The 18,975-nt window shown below is 41.7% G+C and overlaps 1 protein-coding gene and 1 non-coding gene across 2 annotated transcripts in view; both read right to left on the reverse strand.

Moving 5' to 3' along the window:
• Positions 1-18,975, reverse strand: part of LOC134679545 (V-type proton ATPase subunit C) — a 175,292-nt gene that overhangs the window by 35,545 nt on the left and 120,772 nt on the right. The window lies entirely within an intron of this gene.
• On the reverse strand, positions 6,605-6,677 carry Trnas-gga (transfer RNA serine (anticodon GGA)). Its single transcript has one exon. It is a non-coding gene; the product is annotated as a tRNA-Ser (tRNA).

Raw genomic sequence — 18,975 nt, forward strand, 5'->3', positions numbered from 1 at the left:
GGCTCTCAATTTTATTTTGACTTCTACAACAGTAAAGCTACGAGGCCATGTTTGGTATCGTTTTCGTATAAATTCGCTGTACTAAATTTAGTTATGGTATCACATTGACACCATTCCAAAGAAAAACATATAAACTTATTAAAATACTTTCTTTTAAACTCCTCTTCACGCTTAAACTGCTGAACAGTTTTAATTTAAATTTAGTACACATATATTTTGAGTCCCGAGACAGGACATAATAAGTTATCTAAAAAATCATCCTTTAAAGGTGTGAAATGAGGTGTAGGGGGGAATTCAGAATTCAGTTCTTGAAGTTAATACTGTTTAAGTATAGGTTTGAAGTCATGTTTTTTTATCATTTTTAACTAAATCAAAGATGTAGACCATCCCAAATTTAATATAAATCGGTTCAGCGGTTATTGATTTCCCGTACAAATTTCCACGCCACTTTTCACACCTTCAAAAAATGATTTTGGTTATAAGATCTATCCTATGTCCTGTTCCGGGACGCAAACTATTTCTATACCAAATTTCAATGAAATCGGTTCAGCGGTTAAGCGTCAAGAGGAGTTTTAAAAAAACCGGCCAAGTGCGAGTCGGACTCGCATATTAAGGGTTCCGTACATTAAGTCCGACTCGCGCTTGACTGCACATTTCTAATAGGTTTTCCTGTCATCTATAGGTAAAGAACTATTTTGTGTATTCAGACGGACAGACATACAGACGCACGAGTGATCCTATAAGGATTCCGTTTTTTGCTTTTGAGGTACGGAACCCTAAAAAGATTTTTTTTAATTTTGTGGAATGGTGTCAATGTGTTACCTTAAATGGATTCAGCAACCCAGATTTATACGAAAACGATACCTAGCACCTTCACTGATGTAGATATATCAAGATAAAATTGAGAGCCCTAAATAAACTTTCAAGAGCGGATATCTCAAAAACTATTCAACATATCGAAAAAATTGACGAATAAACTTGTAACAAATTAAATTAACTTTCATTTTGTATAAGTGGCCATGTCGCTAAGATGCATAGTTTCCGAGATATAATCGAAAAACCGGAAAATGGGACCTTCAAAGCCCCCTCTCTTCCCCCCGCTCAAGGGCTACGGCCGGGGACTTTTGATATGTTCACCTCCTAACTTGTCCAAACCAAGTTACAGAGTCAAAAATTGTGTTCTGAGCATTTCCCTATACAACTTTTTGGAGCATTCGTTGGCTGACCTAAGTAGCTTATTGCATTTCTTTAAAAACTTTTCTGTAAAAGGTTGACGGGTGTTGGGTGTTTATATGGTTTTGGTCTATTATTATCATTTGCATCGCCCATGATGACTTACTAGTTATTTACGAGCACACGAGACACTAATAGTAGTTTGACAAACCTTGGTTTTCAAGAGGTATTTTATATTGACATTTGCTGTCACAAATTTGCTGTCAGATTTAGTCGCAAACCGCACGCAAAGTGCACACAAATGTGTCGACACCTTGTTACGGAAAAGTGTACACACGGCGACGACACTTTGTTTCGAAACAATTCTAGACACATTGTGTGGACTCTGTTACGACACATCTGACATTTAGTTACCACTTTGATGATTCTGCGACTGGAATGGTTATATGGGAGTTGGCACTCATTGATAAACGCCACGCCACAGTGCTACTGAAAGTACTGAATACGGACACGCGAGCAAATGATAACCGTATAAATGAACTTTAAAAATACACCCGCTCTGGCAATCGGCTGCTTTAGATCATAACTGTGTATCTGTAATGGTAAAAATAGTTTTATTTATTAAATGTTTTAGGCATGGTTACTGAATTAAGAAATGAGTTAAAAATGTAACATTAAAACATGTTGTTAATATTATAATTTGGTCCAATAGGTATTACGAGTAGGTATTAATATTATAAAAGTCTTGAAATTAAGCAGTAGCGGTAGCTACGAGGTGTCTGATAACATGAGATAGATAAATATGAAAACGGGTCGTTTAACTCTGCGTAAAATAGGAATTCACAAACTAGTTCTTGTTTTTGAGAACTAAAAAACCCGTTCAGATTTGATAGCCCCAGGCGATTGGTAGCCTGAGCTTCCCACTCTAACACAACAGGGCAACACAAACATTGCTAACTAACAGCGGATAGAACGGTGCTAACGATAGACTTTGCCCGAGAATCTGCCCGAACTAACCCGGACGGCTTAGCTTTATAAACAAAAGGTGTGCTTTGCGGCAGGTTATCGTGAACGGTGAAGTGTTTACCTACCGCTGATGTGGGATCATACATATGTACTTACCTATAGTTCGAGAAAGCGGTTTACCTATTTTTTGAAACATACTGAGCATACTGAATAACAAAAAGAGCAGGAATAGAGCGACATTTTCAAGCAAAAACCTATTTAATTGCTGATTTTTTAATTTTTAAGCCGCTATGAATCTAATTCATATAATTTTTTTATGGAAATGTGAAGTTTATAATGCATTGCCTCACTTTGTTCTATTAAAGTCGGTGTGACGAAGGAACTATTATTTTATGTGTGCTTAATTGTTTATACAAAATGCCACTTGCCGAGTTCTGGCGGTGAGCAGCCGCCCGGTGTTAATATTCAGTGGGCTCATTGTTGCATCCGGACCACTGTTTACAATCATCACAACGCTTTATTTCAATTCCTTTACATTTTACTGCGGAATCGTTTCTATGGAAATCACCGGTGTGAACAATTGTTTTTGATGGGGCAGGTAGTAAAGTAGGTTTTGTGCAGGTATTTCTGAGATGAACCGGCTTAAAAATAGGCTTTAGAGTCACTTGCGCGTTCCATGGTTAGTCAACTAACTCGGAGTTAACCGTTTATACAGTACTTAGGCCCACTTGCAATTCCACTAACCCGGGGTTGACCGGTTAAACCAGTAGTTGCCATGGTTAGCCTTACAATTTGACACTAGGTTAATAGTTTAACCGCTTAACCCCGGGTCAGTGGAATGGTGCAAGTGGGCCTTACAGTTTAACCCGGTAACCCTTCATACAAAAATAATTTTATACAAAAAGGAGTATGTATGCGAGCGAGATGCGCTGCAATCGTAAACGATGACACAATTGAGAAGCCGCACTCTCATACTAAATTATTATGGGCCCGCTAAAGTGAAATTACCGCGAAGGACGTCCGCTAGCTGGCGCGGTTGCACGGAGTGGGTGACCAGATAGTAGGTAGTATGACCAACGCTTAACCGCTCGGTCACGACATTGAGCGACTTGCGACGGCGGCAGCGATAACCATAGGTTGGAGCGAGACACAGTGATCGGACCTTTCGTTCCCACCTATGGTTGCCACCGCCGCCGTCGCCAGTCGCGCAATTTCGTGGCCGAGCCGTACTGTGGCGGACGCGTGCGACGGATTTTACCTACAATGGCACTCGCGTGCGTGCGCCCGCGCGCACCCTTTCCATACACCAACCAGCGCCAGCTACGGCTCGATTCGGGAAATGAATTAGAGACTGAATATATGGCGGTTGGTGCTTACGCTATTACTAACGCCGCTCCAATAATATTGCAGCGCTATGCGACGTAAGCGCCGACCGCCATAAAGTACCTTTTTCCGTGGAACGTCACATATCTTCACTATTTGATATCTAGTGAATCTCTAATTTATTTCGGTTGAGGTGTAGGAAAGGGGGCCGAGACTTAGAAAATTTTTCGATGCTTATGGTGTCATTGTGACACATACGTTTCATTCGTGTATCACACAGAATAAACATGTTTTGTTTGAAAAAGTAGAAAAATACCGAGGCCAAAAATAGAAAAAAAATGTTTAAATTTCATCTTTAATCGCTGTCAAGAGAGTTGAATATCATATGCCGTAAAGGGTCTCAATCGAGTCTTCCAAGGAGCCCAACCTCCGAGATCGAAGGCCCACGAAAAAAATATTATTTTATAATGTATACGTCCAAAATATTCAAAAATATATGCACAGTCACCTGCAATAATATGTGACTCTTCGCAGGCCGCAAAAAATATGTGACATACTCTTATGGCCCTGCGAATAAGAGCGAGTCAGATATTTTGTAGAAAACGTAAATGCATGGCATTATAGCCCTTATAGAACTTGCGGTTGGAGTGGAGGAAAGGGGGCCGAGACTTAGAAAAATTCGGTGTGTCCAGGGACTTTAAATGAAATCGATCGATGAGGTGTGGGGGTCGAGACTTGGAAAAATCGGTGTGGTCTCATATTGACAGGCAGTTGGAAAGATCCAGAATTTAGAATAATTCGGTGTAGCCAGGGACTTAGAAAAAATCGATGGACGAGGTGTGGGGGCCGAGAGAGACTTAGAATAATTTGGTGTGGTGTCATGTGGACGCGTACAGAAAAGGACTTAGAATAATTCTGGGGGTCAGTGACTTCGCAATCTATATGACTTTCTATGTACCTGCTCGTAACCATCCAATAAGATAGGTACATAGCTCCCAATGCAGCATACGGTCCGCCTGAGGGTACGCAGTTACCGATAGCCTTTGGACACTAATGTCGGACCTTTGAAACCTCTATATAATCATCATCATAGGCCCTCAGGAAAACCACGATAGGGAACACCCCCTGCCCCCTGCCCTTGTAATATTTGAGTTTCTGGCACACTTATTTGCGGTTGGTTTTGTCTCTTTTGGTTATCAAAAGAGTATGGAGTATGGAGTTTTTAGTTTGCCGACTGCAAAAAGGTGCGCCCCGCCCCTTTGTTAGTTCCCCAATGATCCCCGCTAGATGGCGCCATGTCGCTAGTGTCGCCTCGTCAGTGTACAAGTACATATTATCGCTATTTAGTTCCAAAACCATCCGCTATGAAGTGAATAGATGTCACTACTGAGTTGCCAGTTGCTAGTGGAATCTCGTCAGTGGACGGACACCTCTTGTTAGTTCCGGCGGTCGGCAACGGCCACCGCATGCAGCCGACGAGCCTCTCACTTGCGGCCCGCGAGCCTACCTGACTATTTTGTATACTGTAATATGACAAAAGGCGCGGCGCCGAATACACTTACACTGGCGGGTCTGCGCAAAGTTGTGAACCAAAGAGAATAGATAGTATAGAGGGCTATTGCCAAAGTAAATTTTGTAGTCACGGTACATTTACTGCCATCTATCGACACACGATTAAAACTTAAAATAAAATTGAAAATGTATAAATTAATCAAAATATGTTTACTTACGTGTAAACATATGATATGTGTTAAAATTGTTAAATATCAAACGGTGTCGTCAACGCCATCTAGCCGAGAATAGGCCAAAGGTAATGGCGCCATCTATTCGAGAATGACTTTTTCTTGATTTCCGAGGCACGTTTTTTTCTTAGACTTTATTTATCTTAGACGGAGTTATATATATCTCTGCTGTGAACGTAGTAGACCACGATTAGGTGTGACCGCAGAGCGCGCCCGCGGCGCCCGATGATGTCATGCGTCGATAGCAATAACAGCTGGACCCGGCCCGCATCCGAAAAAAACTTCAACATACACGTAAATATTGTAATTGTAAGTATGTAGAGCCGGCGTTGGTCCGCGTGTTTTGAAACCGTGATTATGAAGCAGCCTGTCTCTTCGCTAAACTCGCGCAGCGCCGCGCCGAAGCCGCTGAGCTCTCGGGTGCCAGGCGAAATTGGTACGGCAATTGTTTCGGCGTGAGAGGAGCGTGAGCGGCGTGTCCACCATCAGGCGCAATACGCACCACTGTCCGGGACCGGCTCGTATACGTAGAAAAAAAACCATTTGTTTACAACACCAAAAAAAATAAGACACTTGCCACTGCAATAATTTGTTTGAATATTTTACTCCTACGATTTAAAAAAGTACTTTTATTTACTAATTTTTTTACATAAATACAAGACGCGTTAGTAAAAAGTCGCAACATTGGAAAAATCGGTGTGGTGTCATGTTGACAGGCAGTTGGAAAGACCCGGAACTTAGAATAATTCGGTGTGGCCAGGGCCTTAGAAAAAAATGATGGACGAGGTGTGGGGGCCGAGACTTAGAATAATTCGGTGTGGTGTCATGTTGACACGTACATAATGAAGGATTTAGAATAATTCGGGGGGTCACTATATGACTTTCTATGTACCTACTCGAAACCTAGATGGCTTTGTCAGTAATAGATCGATACGCATCCAATAAGATAGATACATAGCTCCCAATGTAGCATACGGTCCGCCTGAGGGTAAGCAGTTACCGTAGCCTTTGGACGCTAATGTCGGACCTTTGAAACCTCTACATCATCATCATCATCATCATCATCATCATCATCATCATCATCATCATCATCATCATAGGCTCTCAGGAAAACCTCGACAGGGAACACCCCTGCCCCCTGCCCTTGTAATATTTGGGGTTCTGGTACACTTATTTGCGGTTAGTTTTGTCGCTTTTGGTTATCAAATATATGGAGTTTTTAGTTTGCCGACTGCAAAAAGGTGCGCCCTGCCCCTTTGTTAGTTCCCCAATGATCCCCACTAGATGGTGCCATGTCGCTAGTGTCGCCTCGTCAGTGTACATCACTATTTAGTTCCAAAACCATCCGCTATGAAGTGAATAGATGTCACTACTGAGTTGGGAAAAAATGGAAAAATTTACGCTTCCGGCAGGACTTGAACCCGCATCCTCCACAATCCGTGTGTTGCTCTTAACCAATTGAGCTACGGAAGCCTACCAGGACATCGCAAATCTTTCCATTCCTTTCTTTATGTAAATAGCGACATCTACCGAAAGACAATTACATCTTTTAACGGCACCGGAGTCTCAAGTTGCATTGATAATTCACCAGTAACCCATACTAAATCAATCTTTTAACAAGCAGATACGGGCAGGACTTGAACCCGTATCCTCCACAATCCGTGTGTGTGTGTTTTTTTTGCCACTTGTTAGTTCCAAAAAAATCCGCAGAGGGTGCAATTTCAATTTCAATTTCAATTTTTTTCAATTGCAAGGAGCCGTTAGATGGCACGACTTGTTAGTTCCACAATGATCCCCGCAAGATGGCAACACTTTGTGTGTGAGTTAGTTATTTATTCGCTTGAAGGCTAGCTATAGATGTCGCTAGTGGCATCTCGTCAGTGGACGGACACCGCTAGTTAGTTCCGGCGGTCGGCAACAAGCGGCCCGGCGGGCCGCTTGTTGCCGACCGCCGCCGCCGCATGCTGCCGGCGAACCTCTCACTTGCGGCCCGCGAGCCTAGTCAAAGGCGTGGCCAATCTCAACTTCGGTAACTACTATTGGGGCCGAGACTTAGAAAAATCGGTGTGGTATAATGCAGAATTATTTGACTCAGGCAGTCCCGGGACTTCCGATAATTCGTGGATGAGGTGTGGGGGCCGAGAAAAAATAGGTGCGCCGTGAAATTCATGGCGTTTACGTTGTCTCGCGACCTAAATTCATTCCGCCGCACCGCGAAATTCATTTGCCCGTATACCAAAAACAAACGCCAAAAAAGATTGCCGACCGCTAGTTGACCGTTGACCTAGTCTGTCGACCGTGGCTGTCACCGTGACTCGTGGATTATCATTTGCCATACGCAAAATTCGAAACGGCGCGCTGCGGGACGAGGTGCTGCGGGCCGCCCGAGCGCGGCGGGGCGCAACTTCAGCCGATCTTGGTCTGGCAGCGGCACCCCGCCGCATATACGTCAACGAGCGTCTTACACGTTACAACAGGCTTCTATTCAAGCAGACCCGGGATGCAGCGAATACCTCCGAGTGGAAATACGTGTGGACGAATCGCGGGCGTATCTACACACGCCGTCAACAGGGGGAACGCGCTCACTGGATTAGGAAAGAGGTAGACCTGCGGCGGGTTTTCGGCGAGGTTGCCGTGGACCTCAAGAATACATAGTATGTTTTTATGCTATAAAAATATTGGTAATAGTTACAATTTAATATTGATCTTGCGTTCTAATTGGCACATAAATGTTACTATTTGTATTATTAGATATTTTCACCTCGAAAACTTTACTTTAATAGAATGCGTCTTTAAAGTTTGTAATGTAATATTTTTTTATTTAATAAATATACAGAGAAACACTGAATATGGCCGTAGTTCACATGGGACTGTTAAATATTAGGTCAATAAATACAGGTAGGGATGAATTGCTGTGTTGTATGGAAAGACTAAAACCAGATATTTTGGCGTTGAACGAAACCTGGTTAAAAGCTGACGAATAGAAAACTGCACCTGTCATCCCGGGCTACACATTCAAGCACACACCGCGGCCCGGTGGCCGTAGAGGCGGCGGAGTGGGATTCTATGTGATGTGAGGCGCGGCCTGCGCGCCCGCGTCCGAACACACCCGGAGTCGTCGCTTGAACAAATGTGGCTAGAAGTTTCATTACTGGGAGGGTTACGAATCGCTGTCGGAACAGTTTATAGGCCAGAATCAGGATTATCTGTCGCCGGCGCAATCAACTCCTTAAGCGAATCTTTGCCTGTGAGTACCTTTGCCTACTGTAATCATATTTTTATACTTACCGATTTTAATGTCCACGCACGAACTATTGAGTTTCCTATCTCAACAAAACCTACAGCGACTGGTAGAGAAACCTACGCGTATTACAGATCAATGCGCCACTCTGCTAGACCTAGTAATAACAGATTCTCCGTCACTGTGTGTAAAAACGTCAAAGTCAATCACAACCCAGCCCTTAGTGACCACGCACTAGTTATTGCCGAACTTAATATAAAAAAACCTAAAGAAACCCCCCGTTATATTAACTACAGAGATTTGAGTAAAATAGATGAAGCAACATTTATGTCAGATCTAAAAGCCATTTGTTGGACTGAAGTCAAAAATTGCCGAGATGTAAATGAGATGGTCGAAACCTTTAACTGTCTATTAGTAAGCTTGTATGATATACACGATCCTCTGCATAAAATACGAGTGGGTGAAAAACCGCGGCCGTGGCTTACAGACAATCTGAAGCTCATGATGTCCTTGCGAGATAAAGCTTTGGCGAAAGCTAGAAAGACTAAATTGGATTCTCACATGGATTATTATAAAAGCTTGCGTAATCTAGTGAATAGAACTATAGGATGGGAAAAAAGCGCCTTTTTTGGATATTATGTTAATGAAAATATTAAAAGACCCAACAAAATGTGGCAATATTTAAAACGGTCTTCCGTGTTAGGCACGAGTAGCCAAGTTAATATACCGCACCATTTGAATAACCCAGACGAAATCAACAATTTTTTTCTTAACATACCAAACAACGGGAGATGTGAGAGATTAGCGTTTGATTATTTTCGACGAAATATGCAGCATTAAAACAAATGCGTCGGGATATGATTCGATTACCATTGATATGTTAAAAAAAACATTGCCTGTCACATTACCTGTAATAACGTACATAATAAATTACTCGATAAAATCCTGCGTTTTCCCTGAAGCTTGGAAATTGGCTAGAGTTAAACCATTGCCTAAGAGTGCCAAAGTTGAAGACCTAAAGAATCTTAGACCGATAAGCATCCTTCCAGTTATGTCTAAGATCCTGGAGCGAATCGTGTGCACGCAACTGACCTGTTACTTGGAGCGGGAAAACATTCTACCGCAAGTACAGTCAGGCTTCCGCAGTGGGCACGGCACGGCCACGGCGCTTGCTCATGTAACAGATGACATCATTAGTGCTTCAGATGAAGGGAAAGGCAGTATTCTTGTGCTTCTGGACTTCTCCAGAGCATTCGATTGTGTCAATATAGAACTCCTTCTAGAAAAGATGACGTATTATGGAATCGCACCAACTGCACGTAACTGGTTCTCTTCTTAACTGCATCTATGAACAAAATTTAGCCGATAACCTGCAGGACGTGTCCCTGGAAAAATTCCTGACCTCTATCAAGCTGAGCCACAAATCGGGTAAGAAAAATGCTGAGACCTGCAATTACGTCATCGAAGTACCAGCCCACATTCGCAAATTCCTCATTTCGCAAAACCGTGTTTTTGTTAACTGGTCATCATGCCCTGTAAGGGACTTCACCATCGTTACAAAGTGCTGGTCCTGCCACCAGTACGGCCACGCCGCCAAGTCCTGCAAGCAACCAGTGAAGACCTGCGGGCACTGCGGAGATCAAGGACACGCTGAAAACGAGTGCATGAAAAAAGAGGACCCTCCAAAGTGCGCAACCTGCACCTACTACAAGAAGGCCAACAACCACAAAACAGGTGACCCTGATTGTCCTGCTAAGAAAATGGCCGAGCAAAGGTATATAAATTCAATTGACTATGAAGGCGCCTGCTGAGCGCCACACGTACTCAGTTGTATTTGATCTTACAGTAGGGTATATTTAAGTTTAGTTTTAGTTCTCTAAATACTTAGAAATATGACTTCAGAATTAATTAATGATTTAGAATTTTTTACTATATCTGAGTCAAAATTATGTGATGTAGAAAGTTGCAAACAAAATCTGACCGGCTTTACAAAACGGCTAACAATTCTAACACAAAATATCCGTAGTATTTATAAAAATATAGACAGTCTGAGTATTTTTCTACAAAGAATTAACATTGATTGTGACATAATTGTACTAACAGAATGCTGGTTAGCAAATCATGGTAATGTCCTCCCAAATCTCGATGGCTATAATTCTTTCAGTAGCAGTATAATGTTTAACAAAAGTGACGGGGTAGTTGTCTACTCCAAAAAATCCATAGGAAATGTTATAGTTGTAGAATCGAATTTACAGGAATGCAATCACGTGCTTATTAAAATTGGCACAGATACAGCAGTAATAGCCATATACAGGCCCCCATCTTTTAAGAAAATAGATGTTTTTTTAAACTCTCTGAGCATTCTACTTCAAACTTTAGATTCGTTTAGGAACGTAGTTTTAACAGGCGACATAAATATAAATATCCTCCCAGAATGTAACGAGTTATCGACTCAGGATTACTTAAATTTTTGCTCTTTCCATGGGTTGCTCCCAGCACATACGCTTCCAACGCACCAAAGTGGGTCCTGCCTAGACCATGTCATGCTTAGGACCTCCCTATCATCCCTGGTATTAGTAATCAAATCATCACTAACGGATCATAGCGCTGTCCTACTAACCTTAAACCTAAAAGTCACTAAATGTAAACAGACGCAGCTTTTTACTAAAATTGATTATAATAAACTTGAAAAAGACTTATGCAATATTGATTTTGCCCCAGTTTACAATTGTGCTGACGCTGACCTTGCGATGTCGCTCTTTATACATAATATACGAAGTGCTGTTTTACGTAATACAAAGCATATTAGATTAAACAAAAAAACCACCAATATTAAGCCATGGGTAACTTCTGGTCTAATTCGCTGTATGCAAAACAGGGACAAATTACATATTAAAGCTAAATCTGACCCGAAAAACACAGTGCTACAAACTACATATAAAAGGTACCGTAATTATTGCAACGACCTTCTAAAGAAGATCAAAACAAATTTTGAAAGAAGTAAACTAGAAGAAGCTGGCAATGATAGTAAAAGGATCTGGAAACAAGTTAAAAATCTAACCTGTACTCCCAAAAAACATGACTCATCCTCAGATTTATTAATATCACAATGCTCGCCACTTGAGTCTGCTAACCGTGCGAATAATTACTTTGTTAATGTAGGTAAAAACTTAGCGGATAAAATTCAAAGTCTCCCCCCGAGATCAAATTCATTCCCAATTTCCACTGCCAGTAGCTTAAAATCCTTTGCTCTGTTTCAGACTGACGAAACGGAGGTAAATAGGATTATTGCAGGACTGAAAGATGCATGTGCGGTTGGTTGGGATGGCATCTCAAACCGAATACTTAAGCAGTTCAAACACATAGTCACCCCTCCACTAACCCACATCCTACAAAAATGCCTAACTGATGGAATTTTTCCAAAGTGCTTGAAAAAAGCTGTCGTAGTCCCGGTTTATAAATCAGGAAATAAATCCCATATTAACAACTACAGACCTATATCTCTTCTTCCTGCTGTCTCTAAAGTTTTAGAAAAAATAATTAACAACAGGCTTGTGAAATACTTAGAGAAAAACTCACTATTGTCAAATATGCAATTCGGTTTCCGACCAGGATTATCAACTTCCGATGCTGTACATCATTTAACAGACCATATTACTCGAGAACTTGACAGAGGTAATCATACAATTGGCATCTTCCTAGATCTTGCAAAAGCTTTCGATTCAGTCTCGGTTCCCTTACTGTTGCGTAAGCTTGAACGGTTTGGTATTAGAGGAAAACAGCTCAATCTTTTCGAAAACTACCTCACGGACAGGTGGCAATGCGTGAAAATAGGCAGTGTGGTCAGCTCTGATCAGAAAAATAACAATTATGCTGTTCCTCAAGGAAGTATACTCGGTCCGACCTTATTTTTAATTTACATAAATGATCTGAGTAAGCTACATCTCAGCTGTGGCAAAATTATATCCTACGCCGACGACACTGTCTTAATTTTTTCAGCAAGCACAGAAAGTGAGGCATATTTGCATGCACAAAATGGTTTCGATATTGTAAATAATTGGTTACATCAACACTTACTAACACTAAATGCAGATAAAACGAATATCGTTCATTTCAACATGAGAAATAAAAGGCATAACTCTACCTACCCTTTAATTTACGCTCACTGTTGCACCGATGCCGGGGAGAATAACTGTAGCTGCCCTAATATTTCACCCGCCAGTAAGGTAAAGTATCTAGGCATAATTGTTAATGACACTCTGTCTTTTAGACCGCATATTGATGCGTTGAGTGGTAAAATTCGTAAACTGATATTTGTTTTCAAAAGACTTCGTACCATTGCAGACCTAAAGTTAATTACCCAAATCTATTATGCTCTATGCCAGTCATTAATAACATACTGCATCACGTCATGGGGAGGAGCAGCCAAAACACACCTGTTAATGGCTGAAAGAGCTCAACGAGCTATTTTAAAGGTCTCTTTCTTCCGACCCTATCAATACCCGACTGACCTATTATATAAATCCTGTAAAGTCTTAACTGTTAGACAATTGTTCATATTAAACACAGTCTTAAAACAGCACAAAGTACTTCCTTACAGCATGCAAATTACTAACAAGAGGCGAAAGGATCTAGTTTGTAGCCAATTGACTGACACAAAACATGCGTTTTCAAATAACTTCTTTATGTATCTAGCTCCACGACTATACAATAAACTAAACGCAGATTGCTGTATTTACCACTTAAGTTTGGGTGAATGTAAGAAGGTTGTACAAAAAGCCTTGGAAAGTAAATCGTATGACGACACAGAGAAATTACTAACGAACCCTAAATAAGTAAATAATTATTAAGTTCCTTCTCGTTTACTGATGCACTAAGCGGAAATCATGTTTTTGCTAAGTTGCTTTATTTTGTTATTAGCATAAATCACGTATTTAAGTCTTAAACTGTAATATATGTAACATACGCCACAAACCTAGATTAGTCATTACTCATTATTGCCATGTAATTAATTTTAGAATTATAGGTATGGTTTGTTTTTATAGTAAGCACATAATCATTATTTAGCCATATTTCTAGAATGTAAACATATCAAACTGATACCTACATTGAAATTTAACTCATAAGTTTGCCGTTATGTTAGTTATTATTTATTTAAGTAGTTTTATTTTTTCAACCTGAGATACAGGATTTTCCTAGTTCAGGTAGAAGTCATTAAAAAGCCTTACTTGATAAGATATTATTAACCTAATGTTAAATGTATAACTATGTTTTTCTGAATAAAAATTTTATTTATTTATTTATTATTTATTTATATCTGACAGGGCGTAGGCAATATGTAGAGACAGAAACGGATATGGGGAATCAACTAAAGTCTTCAGTAAAATTAATTGAAAAGGGCACGCCCCAAGGCTCAATTTTGAGTCCTATCCTGTTTATCCTTTTTACTACTGACCTACAAAACTGTCTAAACTACTGTAAAGTTCATCTTTACGCCGACGACACCCAGCTCTATTTCTCTTTTGACCCTAAAGATACTCTCAAAGCTGTAGAAATGATAAACGAAGATCTGACTAATATTTATAACTGGGCACTAAATAACCATCTTATTCTCAACCCTACAAAAACAAAATATCTCATTTTGGGAACAAAACATCAATGCCAGAAAATAACTGATTTCCAACCCAATCTAGAAATCAACTCGCAACGTCTCGAAGTATCACACACAGCCAGAAATCTCGGTTTAATTATGGATGGCGAACTGCGTTATATAGAGCATGTAAACGGAAAGATACGGAACGATTTTTATCGTCTTAAGGTTTTATACGGACTTAGAGAATATCTATCCGAAAAGGTTCGAGTCTTGCTAGCCGAGTCTTTAGTTCTCTCACAATTTAATTATTGTAACACTGTGTACGGTACCAGGATACTAAATAAAACTGCGCAAGCTATTCAGCGTGTGCAAAACGCATGCGCGAGGTTTTGTTTTAATGTTCCTCGTCGGGCGCACATCACGCCCTACCTTAACGAGAAGGGAATTCTAAAAATGAACCTACGACGGGAAATGCACATGGCTTCGCTTGTGCACAAAGTTGTACACACAAAAAGACCTGAATATCTGTTTAAAAAAATTGCATGGGCAAAGGATCAACATCATTTTAAAAACAACGGGACCCAACAACGCGTCTTTCAGGAGTCTGATTATGTCTACGGCATGGCTTCTGTCAAACTCTATCAGATTATCCTCTGCTTCTGATATTTCAGTCCACTCTTGGCCTGGTTCAAGATGGAAACTACAAGCTCGCGTCTCCGGAGAAATATAAATGTTATGTTTTAATAACAATTCTGCCCGCAATGGATCAGGAATAACCAACGGTACCATGGTACATCCACCAAATATACATCTGGACTGGTTTTCTGGCGTTCTTGTTAATTCTGATGAAATAGCACTTTCACTATCATGTCCATCTTCATCTCTTTGGGGCGGTGGACCTAATTCTCCATTCATTTCAAAGTTGGAACCGTTTTGAAATGACATACTTGAATTAAATGGCAACAAAAAACTCTTTTGGCAATAAATTATTTAAAACTTGGTATCGCGCTTGCGTTGACACTGCTCGCTTCACTGGATACAATGCAACTAATATGTTTTACTACTACTACCCTCCAGGCAAGTTTGACATCTAAAGGCCGAGCCACACCGGCTTGCGTGTGCGTGACGTGCGCGTGTGCGTGCGCTAAAATGTTGGAGCCGCACACGCACACGTCACGCTAGCGGTGTGCCGTCTCTCATAAGGATCTGCATACTACAACGCCGCACGCGCAAATGCACGTCACGCACACGCAGCCGGTGTGCACATGCCTTAATCCGTAACATACTCGATCGTATTTTTACCGCAACGCCTGAGAGTAATTACTTCTACACTTTTTGTGTGTTTGCCTAGATTTCCAAGTCAGGCGCTGCAATAATTATTTCTCACAAAAAGTTTGTGGCACCGTAAGTTCGTATATTCAAAATAAAATGAGGAATTTCGTAAGCTAGGTCAGTATAGAATTGTTATAGAATTATTTGATGGCATATATGTGCCTGTACGATAAGCAGTAATAGACGTTTAATGGTGGCGCTGCTGTGGAGTATGCTCTACAGCAGCGCCACCTTATAATAAAGCGCACAACGAAGATAGTGATATAGATATTTTTTAAACTAGTCTAGAATTTTATAGATGTTGTGGAAAGTTGTTAACTGATCTAGCATAGACCAAAATTTGGGACTAACCTGGTGTACGACGTGGAACTGTCTTCAGGGGCCCCTGTTCCTTCGATGATGAATGTAGCAACCTCATAGGCTGGCGTCGAGAGACTTCTTCAATTTGTGCTGAACACTTTGATCTTTGATTTTTGTTTTTATATAGCTCAAGCTTACGGAGCGAGCAGTTAGCGGCGGCGATTCGATTTTGAGATCGTTAGGAAAGTAATAATGGCAATTGGCAACACTCGAGCTTCCAGTGTTGCGCGCTTTCAAAAAGCGTTCCGTTGCAGGCTTATCCCGTTTTGGAATATGCTAGACGATTAAGTATTAACCGATTGAAAAATAATAAAAAGTAAATACGTAGTATTTGTGCGTACATATACAAAAGTACCGAACATGCCGCCGGCCATAAAATAATGCTTATTTTATCTAAGAACTATCATACAGAATGCTATACTAACTTAGGACTAAAAACATGTAATGCTATACCTAAGAGATGCCTATTCAACAGGCAGTGGGCAGACCTTAACTACAGGTCGCTTAGTAAGAGTATTACCGATGCGTACAGTTACGACTCTAGTAATACCGTCGGCGCCGGGATGCAGTTGATGTACGCGCGCGAGACGCCATTGCAATGGTGGCAGTGTGTTGTCTATCAACACTACTACAGAACCCTCCCGAAGGGGTGTGTTAGTATTGTCGTGGAACCATTTACCTCTTGGTTGAAGCTGGTGTAAATATTCTACGCTCCAGCGTTTCCAAAAATGTTGAACAGCTTGTTGAATAACCTGCCATCTAGCGAGGCGGTTTGGATTGTCGTTAGACAAGTCAAATTCAGGTAAAGACGTTAATGGTTCCCCGATGGGGAAATGTCCCGGAGTAAGAGGTAATGGATCAGTAGGATCATTACTGAGTTGACAGAGAGGTCTTGAATTACAGACCGCTTCAATTTGACAGAGCAGAGTATTAAATTCGTCCTGAGTTAGTTTTAGTGTACCTATGACACGATGTAAGTGTCGTTTCAGACTACCTACGGCTCGTTCGACGAGACCGGCAAAATGCGAAGCATATGGAGGATTAAACTGCCAGGTGATTTGCATGTTTGTCAGCTGACTGTTTATAGCAGTCTGATTTGACTCGTTTCGCAGAAACGTGAAAAGTTCGGAAAGATATCTGTCGCAACCTACAAAATTCCGTCCGCAGTCGGAACGGATTGTTTTGCAATACCCGCGTCGGGATATGAACCTACGCAATGCGTTCAGAAAAGATTCGGTTGAAAGATCAGGAACTAATTCCAAATGGATTGCTTTCGTTGATTGGCAAACGAACACGCATACATATGATTTATAAACTTTCGCGTTACGAAGTTTACTTGATTTAAGAAAGAAATGTCCCGCAAAATCAACGGAAGTATTTAAGAAGGGACGAAGTGAACGAACCCTAGTAGTAGGTAACTGAGCCATTGATGGCTGTGGTGCGACAGGTCGTGCACGAACACACGATACGCAGCGTCGTGTACGCATACGCACAGCATCGCGAGCACACAGGATCCAGTAGGTCTGTGCGAGGGCAAACTGTAAAGTTTGAGGTCCCACATGTAAATGTGTTTTATGATAGAAATCTATCAGAATATTCGTGAAATGATGTTTCTTAGGTAACAGAATCTGATGCTTGGCATCATACGGTACGTTGGCCCGATTTATTCTGCCGCCGACCCTGAGGAGTCCGGCATCGTCCAAGAAAGGTTTCAGTTTCTGAAGACGTTTAGTACATCTGTCGTCGTCCTTGAGACGCGAGATGTCTTCAGAAAAGCATTTACTTTGGACAAGTGATATAATTCGACTGAGAGCTTGTTTGGTCTCAGGAACTGTGACATGTTTAGTCGTAGGACTATTAGTTTTACGACATTTGTTTATGAATCTTAACATATACGAAATGACGCGTAGCATCCTTGGAAGCGATGAAAAGCGCTCAATGAACTCTAAGCATTTAGTAGGTTCATTGGTTTGTGTGAGAAGAACATGCTTGCGACGTTCTTCGTCGGTGTGGCATACGACGTTAGTCTTAGGCCACTCAGACTCATTTTGACTGAGCCATGAAGGTCCCGTGAACCATAGTTGATGGTTCAACTGAGATGGGAGAACACCACGCGACGCTGGGTCTGCGGGGTTGTCTGCGGATTGAACGTGGTGCCACTGCGAGGCAGGCACGTTGCTTGTTGTCTCCGCTATGCGGTTAGGCACGAATGTCCGCCACTTGTCTGGAGACGAACGTAACCAGGCAAGAGTTATAGTCGAATCGGACCAAGCGTAGACTTGGTCGAAAGACAGTCTACTGCTGTAAGCAGTGAGAACCTTTTTTATCAATTTTGATAAGAGATGAGCACCACATAGCTCCAATATCGGAATAGTGAGCCGTTTTAGCGGCGCAACTTTTGTTTTACCTATAAGAAAGTTGGTGGGTGCTGATGGCACCGTTCGAGTCAACAACACGAATGTAGACGCAGGCGGTGTACGCCTTTTCAGATGCGTCTGAAAAGCCATGAAGTGACACTTGATGTGTGCTAGGAAGCACATGACGAGGTAATACGATGTCTTGTAGCAACGGCAGTTCGTCGATGAACCGAAACCACAAGTCGCAGATACCCTGTGGAGGAGCAGCATCCCAACCTGAGCCTGATACCCATAAAAGTTGGATTAAATGCTTCACGAATACAGTCACTGGACTTAGAAATCCGAGGGGATCGTAAATCTTGGCGATTTTCGATAGGAAAAAATGTCAGATTTAGGGTTCCACTTGAGCCCTAAGACCTTGACGGAAGTGTCAGTGTCAAGTGCTGACAAAACTCTGAACTATTACTGGTCCATTTGCGGAGTTCGAAGGTTCCTGCTTTGCAAATGCCCGGAATGGCTAACTAGACTGGCCTCTACTTGGGCCCACTTCTTAGAATCGAAAAAGTCAATCTTTTTTATTTTCACATGTACTTGGCGCGCGCGAGTAATGGTCCACGGCTCTGTCAGTCTGTTGATGTGCGGACGGAAACTGCGCGTCTCCATTCCCCGCTGGATACCTATCCATTTGGGCACGGTCTTCCACCACCGCGAACCCTCAGACTTCTAAGTTTTGCACCGCGGGTGACAGGCACACCGACAGCGGAGTCTTAGTAATAGGGTCCCGTTTTAACGCTTTAGGGACCCACTATCAGTCATGCACGGCGCGCACCGAGACGTGTGACCCGTGCCGCGACCCACCACCGACTGGTGTACATACGACCTTTTTGC

The sequence above is a fragment of the Cydia fagiglandana genome, chromosome 2 (assembly GCF_963556715.1).
Source record: "Cydia fagiglandana chromosome 2, ilCydFagi1.1, whole genome shotgun sequence".
NCBI lineage: Eukaryota > Metazoa > Arthropoda > Insecta > Lepidoptera > Tortricidae > Cydia > Cydia fagiglandana.